This window comes from Phyllobates terribilis, unplaced genomic scaffold, assembly GCF_046119375.1.
Source record: "Phyllobates terribilis strain yellow unplaced genomic scaffold, ASM4611937v1 Scaffold_6482__1_contigs__length_44211, whole genome shotgun sequence".
In the NCBI taxonomy this organism is placed as follows: domain Eukaryota; kingdom Metazoa; phylum Chordata; class Amphibia; order Anura; family Dendrobatidae; genus Phyllobates; species Phyllobates terribilis.
In genome coordinates this window covers 12,973-34,208 of record NW_027369225.1, presented here as the reverse complement: position 1 = coordinate 34,208, position 21,236 = coordinate 12,973, and the positions used below count along the sequence as shown (strand labels likewise).

Below are 21,236 nucleotides of genomic sequence, written 5' to 3'. Positions count from 1 at the left end.
GAAGCTCACAGAGACCGCCATAAGCAACAGTTTAACAGAATGCCACAGACTAATCAACCAAACTTTTTGGGTTGGGTTCTCTTTTATAGTCTGCAGGCATTAAATGAAAGAAGTCAGTGTTCCAGCAGAAGGAGACAACGTTTCAGAAAAGGCATTGTAGCAAACCAAAAAAGAAATTTTAAGCGCAGCAGTGTAACCAGCGCACATACCTGTTAGCTCGGGTGAGTTTAAAAGGCTGCTGTTGATAACAAGGGCATTTGCTAAATAGATGGTGTGTGTGCAACAATATACTGAAAGGTCAATTATATTGTGCAGCTTATCTCACCACCTGTAGTTATTTAGGTGAAAGCTCCAAAATGCTTGCCTAATATGTCTGTTTATCCAAAAGGAAGTAGAAAGGGAGAGCTAGAAAGATAGCATTGCATCACATTACATGGCAATGCAATGCACAGTTGCTGAAGTTGAACCAAAATGAGCTTGTAATCTGGCTTCTGCAACTTTGAACATGAAAAATCCAATGAGGAGAAGAAAAGCAGAGCCAAAGAGTCCATCCCAAAATCCGACAAACAAGCAAAATGAACAAAAAACATTGAATTCAATTCTTTCTGATTTTAGAAACTGCATTAAAGAAGGGGTGCACCGGTCCTGGAGATACTGCAATACCAGGTCAATGCGTGGAGTGGACAGAGCAAGCTCTTTTTCCATCTCCCTGTTCTAAAAATCCATTTAATATATGGTCCCCAGATAGGGGACGTATCAGATATTAAACTGATAAGAACAGATACTACACTTGATCTTAGCCAAAAGGCCGAGAAGCGATAACCAGAATTGGTTTCAAACTACGGAGCCACCCAAGGATCCTAAAAAGTCCATTTGTGGAGATGAGCTCCTGGACTCCCGTTAAGAAGACATGTTGTCAACCTCTAGATCCCTTACATGCCTGCACTTTTCGGCTTGCTGCTGCTGCAATCCACGCGTTTTAGATCTGCATAACTCCACCTCTTTAAACACAGCACCTTCACCCCCTGCTGTTCCCACCCGCCTCAACACCGTTGGAAGGGAGGAGAACCAATTAAGGCGGGGGGTGGGGTGGAACGAGCAGCTGTCTACCCTTAGCAGGAGGGCTCCTGATTACATACCTCTCCTGCTGCTGCTGCTGCTGGCTGTCCAGCAGCAGACTGAAGGTGGCTGCTGCTGTGCACAGGTATATAAAGGCTCAGAGCCTATTATGACACGCGCAGCCAGCGTTCCATTGCCACATTCCATCTACTGCAGGCAGGATACCTGGCTGGCTGAATGTCGCTGAGAAGCTCACAGAGACCGCCATAAGCAACAGTTTAACAGAATGCCACAGACTAATCAACCAAACTTTTTGGGTTGGGTTCTCTTTTATAGTCTGCAGGCATTAAATGAAAGAAGTCAGTGTTCCAGCAGAAGGAGACAACGTTTCAGAAAAGGCATTGTAGCAAACCAAAAAAGAAATTTTAAGCGCAGCAGTGTAACCAGCGCACATACCTGTTAGCTCGGGTGAGTTTAAAAGGCTGCTGTTGATAACAAGGGCATTTGCTAAATAGATGGTGTGTGTGCAACAATATACTGAAAGGTCAATTATATTGTGCAGCTTATCTCACCACCTGTAGTTATTTAGGTGAAAGCTCCAAAATGCTTGCCTAATATGTCTGTTTATCCAAAAGGAAGTAGAAAGGGAGAGCTAGAAAGATAGCATTGCATCACATTACATGGCAATGCAATGCACAGTTGCTGAAGTTGAACCAAAATGAGCTTGTAATCTGGCTTCTGCAACTTTGAACATGAAAAATCCAATGAGGAGAAGAAAAGCAGAGCCAAAGAGTCCATCCCAAAATCCGACAAACAAGCAAAATGAACAAAAAACATTGAATTCAATTCTTTCTGATTTTAGAAACTGCATTAAAGAAGGGGTGCACCGGTCCTGGAGATACTGCAATACCAGGTCAATGCGTGGAGTGGACAGAGCAAGCTCTTTTTCCATCTCCCTGTTCTAAAAATCCATTTAATATATGGTCCCCAGATAGGGGACGTATCAGATATTAAACTGATAAGAACAGATACTACACTTGATCTTAGCCAAAAGGCCGAGAAGCGATAACCAGAATTGGTTTCAAACTACGGAGCCACCCAAGGATCCTAAAAAGTCCATTTGTGGAGATGAGCTCCTGGACTCCCGTTAAGAAGACATGTTGTCAACCTCTAGATCCCTTACATGCCTGCACTTTTCGGCTTGCTGCTGCTGCAATCCACGCGTTTTAGATCTGCATAACTCCACCTCTTTAAACACAGCACCTTCACCCCCTGCTGTTCCCACCCGCCTCAACACCGTTGGAAGGGAGGAGAACCAATTAAGGCGGGGGGTGGGGTGGAACGAGCAGCTGTCTACCCTTAGCAGGAGGGCTCCTGATTACATACCTCTCCTGCTGCTGCTGCTGCTGGCTGTCCAGCAGCAGACTGAAGGTGGCTGCTGCTGTGCACAGGTATATAAAGGCTCAGAGCCTATTATGACACGCGCAGCCAGCGTTCCATTGCCACATTCCATCTACTGCAGGCAGGATACCTGGCTGGCTGAATGTCGCTGAGAAGCTCACAGAGACCGCCATAAGCAACAGTTTAACAGAATGCCACAGACTAATCAACCAAACTTTTTGGGTTGGGTTCTCTTTTATAGTCTGCAGGCATTAAATGAAAGAAGTCAGTGTTCCAGCAGAAGGAGACAACGTTTCAGAAAAGGCATTGTAGCAAACCAAAAAAGAAATTTTAAGCGCAGCAGTGTAACCAGCGCACATACCTGTTAGCTCGGGTGAGTTTAAAAGGCTGCTGTTGATAACAAGGGCATTTGCTAAATAGATGGTGTGTGTGCAACAATATACTGAAAGGTCAATTATATTGTGCAGCTTATCTCACCACCTGTAGTTATTTAGGTGAAAGCTCCAAAATGCTTGCCTAATATGTCTGTTTATCCAAAAGGAAGTAGAAAGGGAGAGCTAGAAAGATAGCATTGCATCACATTACATGGCAATGCAATGCACAGTTGCTGAAGTTGAACCAAAATGAGCTTGTAATCTGGCTTCTGCAACTTTGAACATGAAAAATCCAATGAGGAGAAGAAAAGCAGAGCCAAAGAGTCCATCCCAAAATCCGACAAACAAGCAAAATGAACAAAAAACATTGAATTCAATTCTTTCTGATTTTAGAAACTGCATTAAAGAAGGGGTGCACCGGTCCTGGAGATACTGCAATACCAGGTCAATGCGTGGAGTGGACAGAGCAAGCTCTTTTTCCATCTCCCTGTTCTAAAAATCCATTTAATATATGGTCCCCAGATAGGGGACGTATCAGATATTAAACTGATAAGAACAGATACTACACTTGATCTTAGCCAAAAGGCCGAGAAGCGATAACCAGAATTGGTTTCAAACTACGGAGCCACCCAAGGATCCTAAAAAGTCCATTTGTGGAGATGAGCTCCTGGACTCCCGTTAAGAAGACATGTTGTCAACCTCTAGATCCCTTACATGCCTGCACTTTTCGGCTTGCTGCTGCTGCAATCCACGCGTTTTAGATCTGCATAACTCCACCTCTTTAAACACAGCACCTTCACCCCCTGCTGTTCCCACCCGCCTCAACACCGTTGGAAGGGAGGAGAACCAATTAAGGCGGGGGGTGGGGTGGAACGAGCAGCTGTCTACCCTTAGCAGGAGGGCTCCTGATTACATACCTCTCCTGCTGCTGCTGCTGCTGGCTGTCCAGCAGCAGACTGAAGGTGGCTGCTGCTGTGCACAGGTATATAAAGGCTCAGAGCCTATTATGACACGCGCAGCCAGCGTTCCATTGCCACATTCCATCTACTGCAGGCAGGATACCTGGCTGGCTGAATGTCGCTGAGAAGCTCACAGAGACCGCCATAAGCAACAGTTTAACAGAATGCCACAGACTAATCAACCAAACTTTTTGGGTTGGGTTCTCTTTTATAGTCTGCAGGCATTAAATGAAAGAAGTCAGTGTTCCAGCAGAAGGAGACAACGTTTCAGAAAAGGCATTGTAGCAAACCAAAAAAGAAATTTTAAGCGCAGCAGTGTAACCAGCGCACATACCTGTTAGCTCGGGTGAGTTTAAAAGGCTGCTGTTGATAACAAGGGCATTTGCTAAATAGATGGTGTGTGTGCAACAATATACTGAAAGGTCAATTATATTGTGCAGCTTATCTCACCACCTGTAGTTATTTAGGTGAAAGCTCCAAAATGCTTGCCTAATATGTCTGTTTATCCAAAAGGAAGTAGAAAGGGAGAGCTAGAAAGATAGCATTGCATCACATTACATGGCAATGCAATGCACAGTTGCTGAAGTTGAACCAAAATGAGCTTGTAATCTGGCTTCTGCAACTTTGAACATGAAAAATCCAATGAGGAGAAGAAAAGCAGAGCCAAAGAGTCCATCCCAAAATCCGACAAACAAGCAAAATGAACAAAAAACATTGAATTCAATTCTTTCTGATTTTAGAAACTGCATTAAAGAAGGGGTGCACCGGTCCTGGAGATACTGCAATACCAGGTCAATGCGTGGAGTGGACAGAGCAAGCTCTTTTTCCATCTCCCTGTTCTAAAAATCCATTTAATATATGGTCCCCAGATAGGGGACGTATCAGATATTAAACTGATAAGAACAGATACTACACTTGATCTTAGCCAAAAGGCCGAGAAGCGATAACCAGAATTGGTTTCAAACTACGGAGCCACCCAAGGATCCTAAAAAGTCCATTTGTGGAGATGAGCTCCTGGACTCCCGTTAAGAAGACATGTTGTCAACCTCTAGATCCCTTACATGCCTGCACTTTTCGGCTTGCTGCTGCTGCAATCCACGCGTTTTAGATCTGCATAACTCCACCTCTTTAAACACAGCACCTTCACCCCCTGCTGTTCCCACCCGCCTCAACACCGTTGGAAGGGAGGAGAACCAATTAAGGCGGGGGGTGGGGTGGAACGAGCAGCTGTCTACCCTTAGCAGGAGGGCTCCTGATTACATACCTCTCCTGCTGCTGCTGCTGCTGGCTGTCCAGCAGCAGACTGAAGGTGGCTGCTGCTGTGCACAGGTATATAAAGGCTCAGAGCCTATTATGACACGCGCAGCCAGCGTTCCATTGCCACATTCCATCTACTGCAGGCAGGATACCTGGCTGGCTGAATGTCGCTGAGAAGCTCACAGAGACCGCCATAAGCAACAGTTTAACAGAATGCCACAGACTAATCAACCAAACTTTTTGGGTTGGGTTCTCTTTTATAGTCTGCAGGCATTAAATGAAAGAAGTCAGTGTTCCAGCAGAAGGAGACAACGTTTCAGAAAAGGCATTGTAGCAAACCAAAAAAGAAATTTTAAGCGCAGCAGTGTAACCAGCGCACATACCTGTTAGCTCGGGTGAGTTTAAAAGGCTGCTGTTGATAACAAGGGCATTTGCTAAATAGATGGTGTGTGTGCAACAATATACTGAAAGGTCAATTATATTGTGCAGCTTATCTCACCACCTGTAGTTATTTAGGTGAAAGCTCCAAAATGCTTGCCTAATATGTCTGTTTATCCAAAAGGAAGTAGAAAGGGAGAGCTAGAAAGATAGCATTGCATCACATTACATGGCAATGCAATGCACAGTTGCTGAAGTTGAACCAAAATGAGCTTGTAATCTGGCTTCTGCAACTTTGAACATGAAAAATCCAATGAGGAGAAGAAAAGCAGAGCCAAAGAGTCCATCCCAAAATCCGACAAACAAGCAAAATGAACAAAAAACATTGAATTCAATTCTTTCTGATTTTAGAAACTGCATTAAAGAAGGGGTGCACCGGTCCTGGAGATACTGCAATACCAGGTCAATGCGTGGAGTGGACAGAGCAAGCTCTTTTTCCATCTCCCTGTTCTAAAAATCCATTTAATATATGGTCCCCAGATAGGGGACGTATCAGATATTAAACTGATAAGAACAGATACTACACTTGATCTTAGCCAAAAGGCCGAGAAGCGATAACCAGAATTGGTTTCAAACTACGGAGCCACCCAAGGATCCTAAAAAGTCCATTTGTGGAGATGAGCTCCTGGACTCCCGTTAAGAAGACATGTTGTCAACCTCTAGATCCCTTACATGCCTGCACTTTTCGGCTTGCTGCTGCTGCAATCCACGCGTTTTAGATCTGCATAACTCCACCTCTTTAAACACAGCACCTTCACCCCCTGCTGTTCCCACCCGCCTCAACACCGTTGGAAGGGAGGAGAACCAATTAAGGCGGGGGGTGGGGTGGAACGAGCAGCTGTCTACCCTTAGCAGGAGGGCTCCTGATTACATACCTCTCCTGCTGCTGCTGCTGCTGGCTGTCCAGCAGCAGACTGAAGGTGGCTGCTGCTGTGCACAGGTATATAAAGGCTCAGAGCCTATTATGACACGCGCAGCCAGCGTTCCATTGCCACATTCCATCTACTGCAGGCAGGATACCTGGCTGGATGAATGTCGCTGAGAAGCTCACAGAGACCGCCATAAGCAACAGTTTAACAGAATGCCACAGACTAATCAACCAAACTTTTTGGGTTGGGTTCTCTTTTATAGTCTGCAGGCATTAAATGAAAGAAGTCAGTGTTCCAGCAGAAGGAGACAACGTTTCAGAAAAGGCATTGTAGCAAACCAAAAAAGAAATTTTAAGCGCAGCAGTGTAACCAGCGCACATACCTGTTAGCTCGGGTGAGTTTAAAAGGCTGCTGTTGATAACAAGGGCATTTGCTAAATAGATGGTGTGTGTGCAACAATATACTGAAAGGTCAATTATATTGTGCAGCTTATCTCACCACCTGTAGTTATTTAGGTGAAAGCTCCAAAATGCTTGCCTAATATGTCTGTTTATCCAAAAGGAAGTAGAAAGGGAGAGCTAGAAAGATAGCATTGCATCACATTACATGGCAATGCAATGCACAGTTGCTGAAGTTGAACCAAAATGAGCTTGTAATCTGGCTTCTGCAACTTTGAACATGAAAAATCCAATGAGGAGAAGAAAAGCAGAGCCAAAGAGTCCATCCCAAAATCCGACAAACAAGCAAAATGAACAAAAAACATTGAATTCAATTCTTTCTGATTTTAGAAACTGCATTAAAGAAGGGGTGCACCGGTCCTGGAGATACTGCAATACCAGGTCAATGCGTGGAGTGGACAGAGCAAGCTCTTTTTCCATCTCCCTGTTCTAAAAATCCATTTAATATATGGTCCCCAGATAGGGGACGTATCAGATATTAAACTGATAAGAACAGATACTACACTTGATCTTAGCCAAAAGGCCGAGAAGCGATAACCAGAATTGGTTTCAAACTACGGAGCCACCCAAGGATCCTAAAAAGTCCATTTGTGGAGATGAGCTCCTGGACTCCCGTTAAGAAGACATGTTGTCAACCTCTAGATCCCTTACATGCCTGCACTTTTCGGCTTGCTGCTGCTGCAATCCACGCGTTTTAGATCTGCATAACTCCACCTCTTTAAACACAGCACCTTCACCCCCTGCTGTTCCCACCCGCCTCAACACCGTTGGAAGGGAGGAGAACCAATTAAGGCGGGGGGTGGGGTGGAACGAGCAGCTGTCTACCCTTAGCAGGAGGGCTCCTGATTACATACCTCTCCTGCTGCTGCTGCTGCTGGCTGTCCAGCAGCAGACTGAAGGTGGCTGCTGCTGTGCACAGGTATATAAAGGCTCAGAGCCTATTATGACACGCGCAGCCAGCGTTCCATTGCCACATTCCATCTACTGCAGGCAGGATACCTGGCTGGCTGAATGTCGCTGAGAAGCTCACAGAGACCGCCATAAGCAACAGTTTAACAGAATGCCACAGACTAATCAACCAAACTTTTTGGGTTGGGTTCTCTTTTATAGTCTGCAGGCATTAAATGAAAGAAGTCAGTGTTCCAGCAGAAGGAGACAACGTTTCAGAAAAGGCATTGTAGCAAACCAAAAAAGAAATTTTAAGCGCAGCAGTGTAACCAGCGCACATACCTGTTAGCTCGGGTGAGTTTAAAAGGCTGCTGTTGATAACAAGGGCATTTGCTAAATAGATGGTGTGTGTGCAACAATATACTGAAAGGTCAATTATATTGTGCAGCTTATCTCACCACCTGTAGTTATTTAGGTGAAAGCTCCAAAATGCTTGCCTAATATGTCTGTTTATCCAAAAGGAAGTAGAAAGGGAGAGCTAGAAAGATAGCATTGCATCACATTACATGGCAATGCAATGCACAGTTGCTGAAGTTGAACCAAAATGAGCTTGTAATCTGGCTTCTGCAACTTTGAACATGAAAAATCCAATGAGGAGAAGAAAAGCAGAGCCAAAGAGTCCATCCCAAAATCCGACAAACAAGCAAAATGAACAAAAAACATTGAATTCAATTCTTTCTGATTTTAGAAACTGCATTAAAGAAGGGGTGCACCGGTCCTGGAGATACTGCAATACCAGGTCAATGCGTGGAGTGGACAGAGCAAGCTCTTTTTCCATCTCCCTGTTCTAAAAATCCATTTAATATATGGTCCCCAGATAGGGGACGTATCAGATATTAAACTGATAAGAACAGATACTACACTTGATCTTAGCCAAAAGGCCGAGAAGCGATAACCAGAATTGGTTTCAAACTACGGAGCCACCCAAGGATCCTAAAAAGTCCATTTGTGGAGATGAGCTCCTGGACTCCCGTTAAGAAGACATGTTGTCAACCTCTAGATCCCTTACATGCCTGCACTTTTCGGCTTGCTGCTGCTGCAATCCACGCGTTTTAGATCTGCATAACTCCACCTCTTTAAACACAGCACCTTCACCCCCTGCTGTTCCCACCCGCCTCAACACCGTTGGAAGGGAGGAGAACCAATTAAGGCGGGGGGTGGGGTGGAACGAGCAGCTGTCTACCCTTAGCAGGAGGGCTCCTGATTACATACCTCTCCTGCTGCTGCTGCTGCTGGCTGTCCAGCAGCAGACTGAAGGTGGCTGCTGCTGTGCACAGGTATATAAAGGCTCAGAGCCTATTATGACACGCGCAGCCAGCGTTCCATTGCCACATTCCATCTACTGCAGGCAGGATACCTGGCTGGCTGAATGTCGCTGAGAAGCTCACAGAGACCGCCATAAGCAACAGTTTAACAGAATGCCACAGACTAATCAACCAAACTTTTTGGGTTGGGTTCTCTTTTATAGTCTGCAGGCATTAAATGAAAGAAGTCAGTGTTCCAGCAGAAGGAGACAACGTTTCAGAAAAGGCATTGTAGCAAACCAAAAAAGAAATTTTAAGCGCAGCAGTGTAACCAGCGCACATACCTGTTAGCTCGGGTGAGTTTAAAAGGCTGCTGTTGATAACAAGGGCATTTGCTAAATAGATGGTGTGTGTGCAACAATATACTGAAAGGTCAATTATATTGTGCAGCTTATCTCACCACCTGTAGTTATTTAGGTGAAAGCTCCAAAATGCTTGCCTAATATGTCTGTTTATCCAAAAGGAAGTAGAAAGGGAGAGCTAGAAAGATAGCATTGCATCACATTACATGGCAATGCAATGCACAGTTGCTGAAGTTGAACCAAAATGAGCTTGTAATCTGGCTTCTGCAACTTTGAACATGAAAAATCCAATGAGGAGAAGAAAAGCAGAGCCAAAGAGTCCATCCCAAAATCCGACAAACAAGCAAAATGAACAAAAAACATTGAATTCAATTCTTTCTGATTTTAGAAACTGCATTAAAGAAGGGGTGCACCGGTCCTGGAGATACTGCAATACCAGGTCAATGCGTGGAGTGGACAGAGCAAGCTCTTTTTCCATCTCCCTGTTCTAAAAATCCATTTAATATATGGTCCCCAGATAGGGGACGTATCAGATATTAAACTGATAAGAACAGATACTACACTTGATCTTAGCCAAAAGGCCGAGAAGCGATAACCAGAATTGGTTTCAAACTACGGAGCCACCCAAGGATCCTAAAAAGTCCATTTGTGGAGATGAGCTCCTGGACTCCCGTTAAGAAGACATGTTGTCAACCTCTAGATCCCTTACATGCCTGCACTTTTCGGCTTGCTGCTGCTGCAATCCACGCGTTTTAGATCTGCATAACTCCACCTCTTTAAACACAGCACCTTCACCCCCTGCTGTTCCCACCCGCCTCAACACCGTTGGAAGGGAGGAGAACCAATTAAGGCGGGGGGTGGGGTGGAACGAGCAGCTGTCTACCCTTAGCAGGAGGGCTCCTGATTACATACCTCTCCTGCTGCTGCTGCTGCTGGCTGTCCAGCAGCAGACTGAAGGTGGCTGCTGCTGTGCACAGGTATATAAAGGCTCAGAGCCTATTATGACACGCGCAGCCAGCGTTCCATTGCCACATTCCATCTACTGCAGGCAGGATACCTGGCTGGCTGAATGTCGCTGAGAAGCTCACAGAGACCGCCATAAGCAACAGTTTAACAGAATGCCACAGACTAATCAACCAAACTTTTTGGGTTGGGTTCTCTTTTATAGTCTGCAGGCATTAAATGAAAGAAGTCAGTGTTCCAGCAGAAGGAGACAACGTTTCAGAAAAGGCATTGTAGCAAACCAAAAAAGAAATTTTAAGCGCAGCAGTGTAACCAGCGCACATACCTGTTAGCTCGGGTGAGTTTAAAAGGCTGCTGTTGATAACAAGGGCATTTGCTAAATAGATGGTGTGTGTGCAACAATATACTGAAAGGTCAATTATATTGTGCAGCTTATCTCACCACCTGTAGTTATTTAGGTGAAAGCTCCAAAATGCTTGCCTAATATGTCTGTTTATCCAAAAGGAAGTAGAAAGGGAGAGCTAGAAAGATAGCATTGCATCACATTACATGGCAATGCAATGCACAGTTGCTGAAGTTGAACCAAAATGAGCTTGTAATCTGGCTTCTGCAACTTTGAACATGAAAAATCCAATGAGGAGAAGAAAAGCAGAGCCAAAGAGTCCATCCCAAAATCCGACAAACAAGCAAAATGAACAAAAAACATTGAATTCAATTCTTTCTGATTTTAGAAACTGCATTAAAGAAGGGGTGCACCGGTCCTGGAGATACTGCAATACCAGGTCAATGCGTGGAGTGGACAGAGCAAGCTCTTTTTCCATCTCCCTGTTCTAAAAATCCATTTAATATATGGTCCCCAGATAGGGGACGTATCAGATATTAAACTGATAAGAACAGATACTACACTTGATCTTAGCCAAAAGGCCGAGAAGCGATAACCAGAATTGGTTTCAAACTACGGAGCCACCCAAGGATCCTAAAAAGTCCATTTGTGGAGATGAGCTCCTGGACTCCCGTTAAGAAGACATGTTGTCAACCTCTAGATCCCTTACATGCCTGCACTTTTCGGCTTGCTGCTGCTGCAATCCACGCGTTTTAGATCTGCATAACTCCACCTCTTTAAACACAGCACCTTCACCCCCTGCTGTTCCCACCCGCCTCAACACCGTTGGAAGGGAGGAGAACCAATTAAGGCGGGGGGTGGGGTGGAACGAGCAGCTGTCTACCCTTAGCAGGAGGGCTCCTGATTACATACCTCTCCTGCTGCTGCTGCTGCTGGCTGTCCAGCAGCAGACTGAAGGTGGCTGCTGCTGTGCACAGGTATATAAAGGCTCAGAGCCTATTATGACACGCGCAGCCAGCGTTCCATTGCCACATTCCATCTACTGCAGGCAGGATACCTGGCTGGCTGAATGTCGCTGAGAAGCTCACAGAGACCGCCATAAGCAACAGTTTAACAGAATGCCACAGACTAATCAACCAAACTTTTTGGGTTGGGTTCTCTTTTATAGTCTGCAGGCATTAAATGAAAGAAGTCAGTGTTCCAGCAGAAGGAGACAACGTTTCAGAAAAGGCATTGTAGCAAACCAAAAAAGAAATTTTAAGCGCAGCAGTGTAACCAGCGCACATACCTGTTAGCTCGGGTGAGTTTAAAAGGCTGCTGTTGATAACAAGGGCATTTGCTAAATAGATGGTGTGTGTGCAACAATATACTGAAAGGTCAATTATATTGTGCAGCTTATCTCACCACCTGTAGTTATTTAGGTGAAAGCTCCAAAATGCTTGCCTAATATGTCTGTTTATCCAAAAGGAAGTAGAAAGGGAGAGCTAGAAAGATAGCATTGCATCACATTACATGGCAATGCAATGCACAGTTGCTGAAGTTGAACCAAAATGAGCTTGTAATCTGGCTTCTGCAACTTTGAACATGAAAAATCCAATGAGGAGAAGAAAAGCAGAGCCAAAGAGTCCATCCCAAAATCCGACAAACAAGCAAAATGAACAAAAAACATTGAATTCAATTCTTTCTGATTTTAGAAACTGCATTAAAGAAGGGGTGCACCGGTCCTGGAGATACTGCAATACCAGGTCAATGCGTGGAGTGGACAGAGCAAGCTCTTTTTCCATCTCCCTGTTCTAAAAATCCATTTAATATATGGTCCCCAGATAGGGGACGTATCAGATATTAAACTGATAAGAACAGATACTACACTTGATCTTAGCCAAAAGGCCGAGAAGCGATAACCAGAATTGGTTTCAAACTACGGAGCCACCCAAGGATCCTAAAAAGTCCATTTGTGGAGATGAGCTCCTGGACTCCCGTTAAGAAGACATGTTGTCAACCTCTAGATCCCTTACATGCCTGCACTTTTCGGCTTGCTGCTGCTGCAATCCACGCGTTTTAGATCTGCATAACTCCACCTCTTTAAACACAGCACCTTCACCCCCTGCTGTTCCCACCCGCCTCAACACCGTTGGAAGGGAGGAGAACCAATTAAGGCGGGGGGTGGGGTGGAACGAGCAGCTGTCTACCCTTAGCAGGAGGGCTCCTGATTACATACCTCTCCTGCTGCTGCTGCTGCTGGCTGTCCAGCAGCAGACTGAAGGTGGCTGCTGCTGTGCACAGGTATATAAAGGCTCAGAGCCTATTATGACACGCGCAGCCAGCGTTCCATTGCCACATTCCATCTACTGCAGGCAGGATACCTGGCTGGCTGAATGTCGCTGAGAAGCTCACAGAGACCGCCATAAGCAACAGTTTAACAGAATGCCACAGACTAATCAACCAAACTTTTTGGGTTGGGTTCTCTTTTATAGTCTGCAGGCATTAAATGAAAGAAGTCAGTGTTCCAGCAGAAGGAGACAACGTTTCAGAAAAGGCATTGTAGCAAACCAAAAAAGAAATTTTAAGCGCAGCAGTGTAACCAGCGCACATACCTGTTAGCTCGGGTGAGTTTAAAAGGCTGCTGTTGATAACAAGGGCATTTGCTAAATAGATGGTGTGTGTGCAACAATATACTGAAAGGTCAATTATATTGTGCAGCTTATCTCACCACCTGTAGTTATTTAGGTGAAAGCTCCAAAATGCTTGCCTAATATGTCTGTTTATCCAAAAGGAAGTAGAAAGGGAGAGCTAGAAAGATAGCATTGCATCACATTACATGGCAATGCAATGCACAGTTGCTGAAGTTGAACCAAAATGAGCTTGTAATCTGGCTTCTGCAACTTTGAACATGAAAAATCCAATGAGGAGAAGAAAAGCAGAGCCAAAGAGTCCATCCCAAAATCCGACAAACAAGCAAAATGAACAAAAAACATTGAATTCAATTCTTTCTGATTTTAGAAACTGCATTAAAGAAGGGGTGCACCGGTCCTGGAGATACTGCAATACCAGGTCAATGCGTGGAGTGGACAGAGCAAGCTCTTTTTCCATCTCCCTGTTCTAAAAATCCATTTAATATATGGTCCCCAGATAGGGGACGTATCAGATATTAAACTGATAAGAACAGATACTACACTTGATCTTAGCCAAAAGGCCGAGAAGCGATAACCAGAATTGGTTTCAAACTACGGAGCCACCCAAGGATCCTAAAAAGTCCATTTGTGGAGATGAGCTCCTGGACTCCCGTTAAGAAGACATGTTGTCAACCTCTAGATCCCTTACATGCCTGCACTTTTCGGCTTGCTGCTGCTGCAATCCACGCGTTTTAGATCTGCATAACTCCACCTCTTTAAACACAGCACCTTCACCCCCTGCTGTTCCCACCCGCCTCAACACCGTTGGAAGGGAGGAGAACCAATTAAGGCGGGGGGTGGGGTGGAACGAGCAGCTGTCTACCCTTAGCAGGAGGGCTCCTGATTACATACCTCTCCTGCTGCTGCTGCTGCTGGCTGTCCAGCAGCAGACTGAAGGTGGCTGCTGCTGTGCACAGGTATATAAAGGCTCAGAGCCTATTATGACACGCGCAGCCAGCGTTCCATTGCCACATTCCATCTACTGCAGGCAGGATACCTGGCTGGCTGAATGTCGCTGAGAAGCTCACAGAGACCGCCATAAGCAACAGTTTAACAGAATGCCACAGACTAATCAACCAAACTTTTTGGGTTGGGTTCTCTTTTATAGTCTGCAGGCATTAAATGAAAGAAGTCAGTGTTCCAGCAGAAGGAGACAACGTTTCAGAAAAGGCATTGTAGCAAACCAAAAAAGAAATTTTAAGCGCAGCAGTGTAACCAGCGCACATACCTGTTAGCTCGGGTGAGTTTAAAAGGCTGCTGTTGATAACAAGGGCATTTGCTAAATAGATGGTGTGTGTGCAACAATATACTGAAAGGTCAATTATATTGTGCAGCTTATCTCACCACCTGTAGTTATTTAGGTGAAAGCTCCAAAATGCTTGCCTAATATGTCTGTTTATCCAAAAGGAAGTAGAAAGGGAGAGCTAGAAAGATAGCATTGCATCACATTACATGGCAATGCAATGCACAGTTGCTGAAGTTGAACCAAAATGAGCTTGTAATCTGGCTTCTGCAACTTTGAACATGAAAAATCCAATGAGGAGAAGAAAAGCAGAGCCAAAGAGTCCATCCCAAAATCCGACAAACAAGCAAAATGAACAAAAACATTGAATTCAATTCTTTCTGATTTTAGAAACTGCATTAAAGAAGGGGTGCACCGGTCCTGGAGATACTGCAATACCAGGTCAATGCGTGGAGTGGACAGAGCAAGCTCTTTTTCCATCTCCCTGTTCTAAAAATCCATTTAATATATGGTCCCCAGATAGGGGACGTATCAGATATTAAACTGATAAGAACAGATACTACACTTGATCTTAGCCAAAAGGCCGAGAAGCGATAACCAGAATTGGTTTCAAACTACGGAGCCACCCAAGGATCCTAAAAAGTCCATTTGTGGAGATGAGCTCCTGGACTCCCGTTAAGAAGACATGTTGTCAACCTCTAGATCCCTTACATGCCTGCACTTTTCGGCTTGCTGCTGCTGCAATCCACGCGTTTTAGATCTGCATAACTCCACCTCTTTAAACACAGCACCTTCACCCCCTGCTGTTCCCACCCGCCTCAACACCGTTGGAAGGGAGGAGAACCAATTAAGGCGGGGGGTGGGGTGGAACGAGCAGCTGTCTACCCTTAGCAGGAGGGCTCCTGATTACATACCTCTCCTGCTGCTGCTGCTGCTGGCTGTCCAGCAGCAGACTGAAGGTGGCTGCTGCTGTGCACAGGTATATAAAGGCTCAGAGCCTATTATGACACGCGCAGCCAGCGTTCCATTGCCACATTCCATCTACTGCAGGCAGGATACCTGGCTGGCTGAATGTCGCTGAGAAGCTCACAGAGACCGCCATAAGCAACAGTTTAACAGAATGCCACAGACTAATCAACCAAACTTTTTGGGTTGGGTTCTCTTTTATAGTCTGCAGGCATTAAATGAAAGAAGTCAGTGTTCCAGCAGAAGGAGACAACGTTTCAGAAAAGGCATTGTAGCAAACCAAAAAAGAAATTTTAAGCGCAGCAGTGTAACCAGCGCACATACCTGTTAGCTCGGGTGAGTTTAAAAGGCTGCTGTTGATAACAAGGGCATTTGCTAAATAGATGGTGTGTGTGCAACAATATACTGAAAGGTCAATTATATTGTGCAGCTTATCTCACCACCTGTAGTTATTTAGGTGAAAGCTCCAAAATGCTTGCCTAATATGTCTGTTTATCCAAAAGGAAGTAGAAAGGGAGAGCTAGAAAGATAGCATTGCATCACATTACATGGCAATGCAATGCACAGTTGCTGAAGTTGAACCAAAATGAGCTTGTAATCTGGCTTCTGCAACTTTGAACATGAAAAATCCAATGAGGAGAAGAAAAGCAGAGCCAAAGAGTCCATCCCAAAATCCGACAAACAAGCAAAATGAACAAAAAACATTGAATTCAATTCTTTCTGATTTTAGAAACTGCATTAAAGAAGGGGTGCACCGGTCCTGGAGATACTGCAATACCAGGTCAATGCGTGGAGTGGACAGAGCAAGCTCTTTTTCCATCTCCCTGTTCTAAAAATCCATTTAATATATGGTCCCCAGATAGGGGACGTATCAGATATTAAACTGATAAGAACAGATACTACACTTGATCTTAGCCAAAAGGCCGAGAAGCGATAACCAGAATTGGTTTCAAACTACGGAGCCACCCAAGGATCCTAAAAAGTCCATTTGTGGAGATGAGCTCCTGGACTCCCGTTAAGAAGACATGTTGTCAACCTCTAGATCCCTTACATGCCTGCACTTTTCGGCTTGCTGCTGCTGCAATCCACGCGTTTTAGATCTGCATAACTCCACCTCTTTAAACACAGCACCTTCACCCCCTGCTGTTCCCACCCGCCTCAACACCGTTGGAAGGGAGGAGAACCAATTAAGGCGGGGGGTGGGGTGGAACGAGCAGCTGTCTACCCTTAGCAGGAGGGCTCCTGATTACATACCTCTCCTGCTGCTGCTGCTGCTGGCTGTCCAGCAGCAGACTGAAGGTGGCTGCTGCTGTGCACAGGTATATAAAGGCTCAGAGCCTATTATGACACGCGCAGCCAGCGTTCCATTGCCACATTCCATCTACTGCAGGCAGGATACCTGGCTGGCTGAATGTCGCTGAGAAGCTCACAGAGACCGCCATAAGCAACAGTTTAACAGAATGCCACAGACTAATCAACCAAACTTTTTGGGTTGGGTTCTCTTTTATAGTCTGCAGGCATTAAATGAAAGAAGTCAGTGTTCCAGCAGAAGGAGACAACGTTTCAGAAAAGGCATTGTAGCAAACCAAAAAAGAAATTTTAAGCGCAGCAGTGTAACCAGCGCACATACCTGTTAGCTCGGGTGAGTTTAAAAGGCTGCTGTTGATAACAAGGGCATTTGCTAAATAGATGGTGTGTGTGCAACAATATACTGAAAGGTCAATTATATTGTGCAGCTTATCTCACCACCTGTAGTTATTTAGGTGAAAGCTCCAAAATGCTTGCCTAATATGTCTGTTTATCCAAAAGGAAGTAGAAAGGGAGAGCTAGAAAGATAGCATTGCATCACATTACATGGCAATGCAATGCACAGTTGCTGAAGTTGAACCAAAATGAGCTTGTAATCTGGCTTCTGCAACTTTGAACATGAAAAATCCAATGAGGAGAAGAAAAGCAGAGCCAAAGAGTCCATCCCAAAATCCGACAAACAAGCAAAATGAACAAAAAACATTGAATTCAATTCTTTCTGATTTTAGAAACTGCATTAAAGAAGGGGTGCACCGGTCCTGGAGATACTGCAATACCAGGTCAATGCGTGGAGTGGACAGAGCAAGCTCTTTTTCCATCTCCCTGTTCTAAAAATCCATTTAATATATGGTCCCCAGATAGGGGACGTATCAGATATTAAACTGATAAGAACAGATACTACACTTGATCTTAGCCAAAAGGCCGAGAAGCGATAACCAGAATTGGTTTCAAACTACGGAGCCACCCAAGGATCCTAAAAAGTCCATTTGTGGAGATGAGCTCCTGGACTCCCGTTAAGAAGACATGTTGTCAACCTCTAGATCCCTTACATGCCTGCACTTTTCGGCTTGCTGCTGCTGCAATCCACGCGTTTTAGATCTGCATAACTCCACCTCTTTAAACACAGCACCTTCACCCCCTGCTGTTCCCACCCGCCTCAACACCGTTGGAAGGGAGGAGAACCAATTAAGGCGGGGGGTGGGGTGGAACGAGCAGCTGTCTACCCTTAGCAGGAGGGCTCCTGATTACATACCTCTCCTGCTGCTGCTGCTGCTGGCTGTCCAGCAGCAGACTGAAGGTGGCTGCTGCTGTGCACAGGTATATAAAGGCTCAGAGCCTATTATGACACGCGCAGCCAGCGTTCCATTGCCACATTCCATCTACTGCAGGCAGGATACCTGGCTGGCTGAATGTCGCTGAGAAGCTCACAGAGACCGCCATAAGCAACAGTTTAACAGAATGCCACAGACTAATCAACCAAACTTTTTGGGTTGGGTTCTCTTTTATAGTCTGCAGGCATTAAATGAAAGAAGTCAGTGTTCCAGCAGAAGGAGACAACGTTTCAGAAAAGGCATTGTAGCAAACCAAAAAAGAAATTTTAAGCGCAGCAGTGTAACCAGCGCACATACCTGTTAGCTCGGGTGAGTTTAAAAGGCTGCTGTTGATAACAAGGGCATTTGCTAAATAGATGGTGTGTGTGCAACAATATACTGAAAGGTCAATTATATTGTGCAGCTTATCTCACCACCTGTAGTTATTTAGGTGAAAGCTCCAAAATGCTTGCCTAATATGTCTGTTTATCCAAAAGGAAGTAGAAAGGGAGAGCTAGAAAGATAGCATTGCATCACATTACATGGCAATGCAATGCACAGTTGCTGAAGTTGAACCAAAATGAGCTTGTAATCTGGCTTCTGCAACTTTGAACATGAAAAATCCAATGAGGAGAAGAAAAGCAGAGCCAAAGAGTCCATCCCAAAATCCGACAAACAAGCAAAATGAACAAAAAACATTGAATTCAATTCTTTCTGATTTTAGAAACTGCATTAAAGAAGGGGTGCACCGGTCCTGGAGATACTGCAATACCAGGTCAATGCGTGGAGTGGACAGAGCAAGCTCTTTTTCCATCTCCCTGTTCTAAAAATCCATTTAATATATGGTCCCCAGATAGGGGACGTATCAGATATTAAACTGATAAGAACAGATACTACACTTGATCTTAGCCAAAAGGCCGAGAAGCGATAACCAGAATTGGTTTCAAACTACGGAGCCACCCAAGGATCCTAAAAAGTCCATTTGTGGAGATGAGCTCCTGGACTCCCGTTAAGAAGACATGTTGTCAACCTCTAGATCCCTTACATGCCTGCACTTTTCGGCTTGCTGCTGCTGCAATCCACGCGTTTTAGATCTGCATAACTCCACCTCTTTAAACACAGCACCTTCACCCCCTGCTGTTCCCACCCGCCTCAACACCGTTGGAAGGGAGGAGAACCAATTAAGGCGGGGGGTGGGGTGGAACGAGCAGCTGTCTACCCTTAGCAGGAGGGCTCCTGATTACATACCTCTCCTGCTGCTGCTGCTGCTGGCTGTCCAGCAGCAGACTGAAGGTGGCTGCTGCTGTGCACAGGTATATAAAGGCTCAGAGCCTATTATGACACGCGCAGCCAGCGTTCCATTGCCACATTCCATCTACTGCAGGCAGGATACCTGGCTGGCTGAATGTCGCTGAGAAGCTCACAGAGACCGCCATAAGCAACAGTTTAACAGAATGCCACAGACTAATCAACCAAACTTTTTGGGTTGGGTTCTCTTTTATAGTCTGCAGGCATTAAATGAAAGAAGTCAGTGTTCCAGCAGAAGGAGACAACGTTTCAGAAAAGGCATTGTAGCAAACCAAAAAAGAAATTTTAAGCGCAGCAGTGTAACCAGCGCACATACCTGTTAGCTCGGGTGAGTTTAAAAGGCTGCTGTTGATAACAAGGGCATTTGCTAAATAGATGGTGTGTGTGCAACAATATACTGAAAGGTCAATTATATTGTGCAGCTTATCTCACCACCTGTAGTTATTTAGGTGAAAGCTCCAAAATGCTTGCCTAATATGTCTGTTTATCCAAAAGGAAGTAGAAAGGGAGAGCTAGAAAGATAGCATTGCATCACATTACATGGCAATGCAATGCACAGTTGCTGAAGTTGAACCAAAATGAGCTTGTAATCTGGCTTCTGCAACTTTGAACATGAAAAATCCAATGAGGAGAAGAAAAGCAGAGCCAAAGAGTCCATCCCAAAATCCGACAAACAAGCAAAATGAACAAAAAACATTGAATTCAATTCTTTCTGATTTTAGAAACTGCATTAAAGAAGGGGTGCACCGGTCCTGGAGATACTGCAATACCAGGTCAATGCGTGGAGTGGACAGAGCAAGCTCTTTTTCCATCTCCCTGTTCTAAAAATCCATTTAATATATGGTCCCCAGATAGGGGACGTATCAGATATTAAACTGATAAGAACAGATACTACACTTGATCTTAGCCAAAAGGCCGAGAAGCGATAACCAGAATTGGTTTCAAACTACGGAGCCACCCAAGGATCCTAAAAAGTCCATTTGTGGAGATGAGCTCCTGGACTCCCGTTAAGAAGACATGTTGTCAACCTCTAGATCCCTTACATGCCTGCACTTTTCGGCTTGCTGCTGCTGCAATCCACGCGTTTTAGATCTGCATAACTCCACCTCTTTAAACACAGCACCTTCACCCCCTGCTGTTCCCACCCGCCTCAACACCGTTGGAAGGGAGGAGAACCAATTAAGGCGGGGGGTGGGGTGGAACGAGCAGCTGTCTACCCTTAGCAGGAGGGCTCCTGATTACATACCTCTCCTGCTGCTGCTGCTGCTGGCTGTCCAGCAGCAGACTGAAGGTGGCTGCTGCTGTGCACAGGTATATAAAGGCTCAGAGCCTATTATGACACGCGCAGCCAGCGTTCCATTGCCACATTCCATCTACTGCAGGCAGGATACCTGGCTGGCTGAATGTCGCTGAGAAGCTCACAGAGACCGCCATAAGCAACAGTTTAACAGAATGCCACAGACTAATCAACCAAACTTTTTGGGTTGGGTTCTCTTTTATAGTCTGCAGGCATTAAATGAAAGAAGTCAGTGTTCCAGCAGAAGGAGACAACGTTTCAGAAAAGGCATTGTAGCAAACCAAAAAAGAAATTTTAAGCGCAGCAGTGTAACCAGCGCACATACCTGTTAGCTCGGGTGAGTTTAAAAGGCTGCTGTTGATAACAAGGGCATTTGCTAAATAGATGGTGTGTGTGCAACAATATACTGAAAGGTCAATTATATTGTGCAGCTTATCTCACCACCTGTAGTTATTTA

At 45.0% G+C, this 21,236-nt stretch overlaps 16 non-coding genes across 16 annotated transcripts; all 16 read right to left on the bottom strand.

The window, feature by feature from the left end:
• Positions 1-629: 629 nt before the first annotated feature.
• LOC141251043 (U2 spliceosomal RNA) lies at positions 630-820 on the bottom strand. Its single transcript, XR_012313026.1, has one exon. It is a non-coding gene; the product is annotated as a U2 spliceosomal RNA (small nuclear RNA).
• Positions 821-1,935: 1,115 nt separating this feature from the next.
• Positions 1,936-2,126, bottom strand: LOC141251042 (U2 spliceosomal RNA). The gene has a single exon (XR_012313025.1). It is a non-coding gene; the product is annotated as a U2 spliceosomal RNA (small nuclear RNA).
• Positions 2,127-3,241: 1,115 nt separating this feature from the next.
• On the bottom strand, positions 3,242-3,432 carry LOC141251041 (U2 spliceosomal RNA). The gene has a single exon (XR_012313024.1). It is a non-coding gene; the product is annotated as a U2 spliceosomal RNA (small nuclear RNA).
• Positions 3,433-4,547: 1,115 nt separating this feature from the next.
• LOC141251040 (U2 spliceosomal RNA) lies at positions 4,548-4,738 on the bottom strand. Its single transcript, XR_012313023.1, has one exon. It is a non-coding gene; the product is annotated as a U2 spliceosomal RNA (small nuclear RNA).
• Positions 4,739-5,853: 1,115 nt separating this feature from the next.
• On the bottom strand, positions 5,854-6,044 carry LOC141251039 (U2 spliceosomal RNA). The gene has a single exon (XR_012313022.1). It is a non-coding gene; the product is annotated as a U2 spliceosomal RNA (small nuclear RNA).
• Positions 6,045-7,159: 1,115 nt separating this feature from the next.
• Positions 7,160-7,350, bottom strand: LOC141251038 (U2 spliceosomal RNA). The gene has a single exon (XR_012313021.1). It is a non-coding gene; the product is annotated as a U2 spliceosomal RNA (small nuclear RNA).
• A 1,115-nt stretch (positions 7,351-8,465) lies between these two features.
• LOC141251036 (U2 spliceosomal RNA) lies at positions 8,466-8,656 on the bottom strand. Its single transcript, XR_012313020.1, has one exon. It is a non-coding gene; the product is annotated as a U2 spliceosomal RNA (small nuclear RNA).
• A 1,115-nt stretch (positions 8,657-9,771) lies between these two features.
• LOC141251035 (U2 spliceosomal RNA) lies at positions 9,772-9,962 on the bottom strand. Its single transcript, XR_012313019.1, has one exon. It is a non-coding gene; the product is annotated as a U2 spliceosomal RNA (small nuclear RNA).
• A 1,115-nt stretch (positions 9,963-11,077) lies between these two features.
• LOC141251034 (U2 spliceosomal RNA) lies at positions 11,078-11,268 on the bottom strand. Its single transcript, XR_012313018.1, has one exon. It is a non-coding gene; the product is annotated as a U2 spliceosomal RNA (small nuclear RNA).
• A 1,115-nt stretch (positions 11,269-12,383) lies between these two features.
• LOC141251033 (U2 spliceosomal RNA) lies at positions 12,384-12,574 on the bottom strand. Its single transcript, XR_012313017.1, has one exon. It is a non-coding gene; the product is annotated as a U2 spliceosomal RNA (small nuclear RNA).
• Positions 12,575-13,689: 1,115 nt separating this feature from the next.
• LOC141251031 (U2 spliceosomal RNA) lies at positions 13,690-13,880 on the bottom strand. The gene has a single exon (XR_012313015.1). It is a non-coding gene; the product is annotated as a U2 spliceosomal RNA (small nuclear RNA).
• Positions 13,881-14,994: 1,114 nt separating this feature from the next.
• Positions 14,995-15,185, bottom strand: LOC141251030 (U2 spliceosomal RNA). The gene has a single exon (XR_012313014.1). It is a non-coding gene; the product is annotated as a U2 spliceosomal RNA (small nuclear RNA).
• A 1,115-nt stretch (positions 15,186-16,300) lies between these two features.
• On the bottom strand, positions 16,301-16,491 carry LOC141251029 (U2 spliceosomal RNA). Its single transcript, XR_012313013.1, has one exon. It is a non-coding gene; the product is annotated as a U2 spliceosomal RNA (small nuclear RNA).
• A 1,115-nt stretch (positions 16,492-17,606) lies between these two features.
• LOC141251028 (U2 spliceosomal RNA) lies at positions 17,607-17,797 on the bottom strand. The gene has a single exon (XR_012313012.1). It is a non-coding gene; the product is annotated as a U2 spliceosomal RNA (small nuclear RNA).
• Positions 17,798-18,912: 1,115 nt separating this feature from the next.
• Positions 18,913-19,103, bottom strand: LOC141251027 (U2 spliceosomal RNA). The gene has a single exon (XR_012313011.1). It is a non-coding gene; the product is annotated as a U2 spliceosomal RNA (small nuclear RNA).
• Positions 19,104-20,218: 1,115 nt separating this feature from the next.
• On the bottom strand, positions 20,219-20,409 carry LOC141251026 (U2 spliceosomal RNA). The gene has a single exon (XR_012313010.1). It is a non-coding gene; the product is annotated as a U2 spliceosomal RNA (small nuclear RNA).
• Between the last annotated feature and the right edge of the window lie 827 nt (positions 20,410-21,236).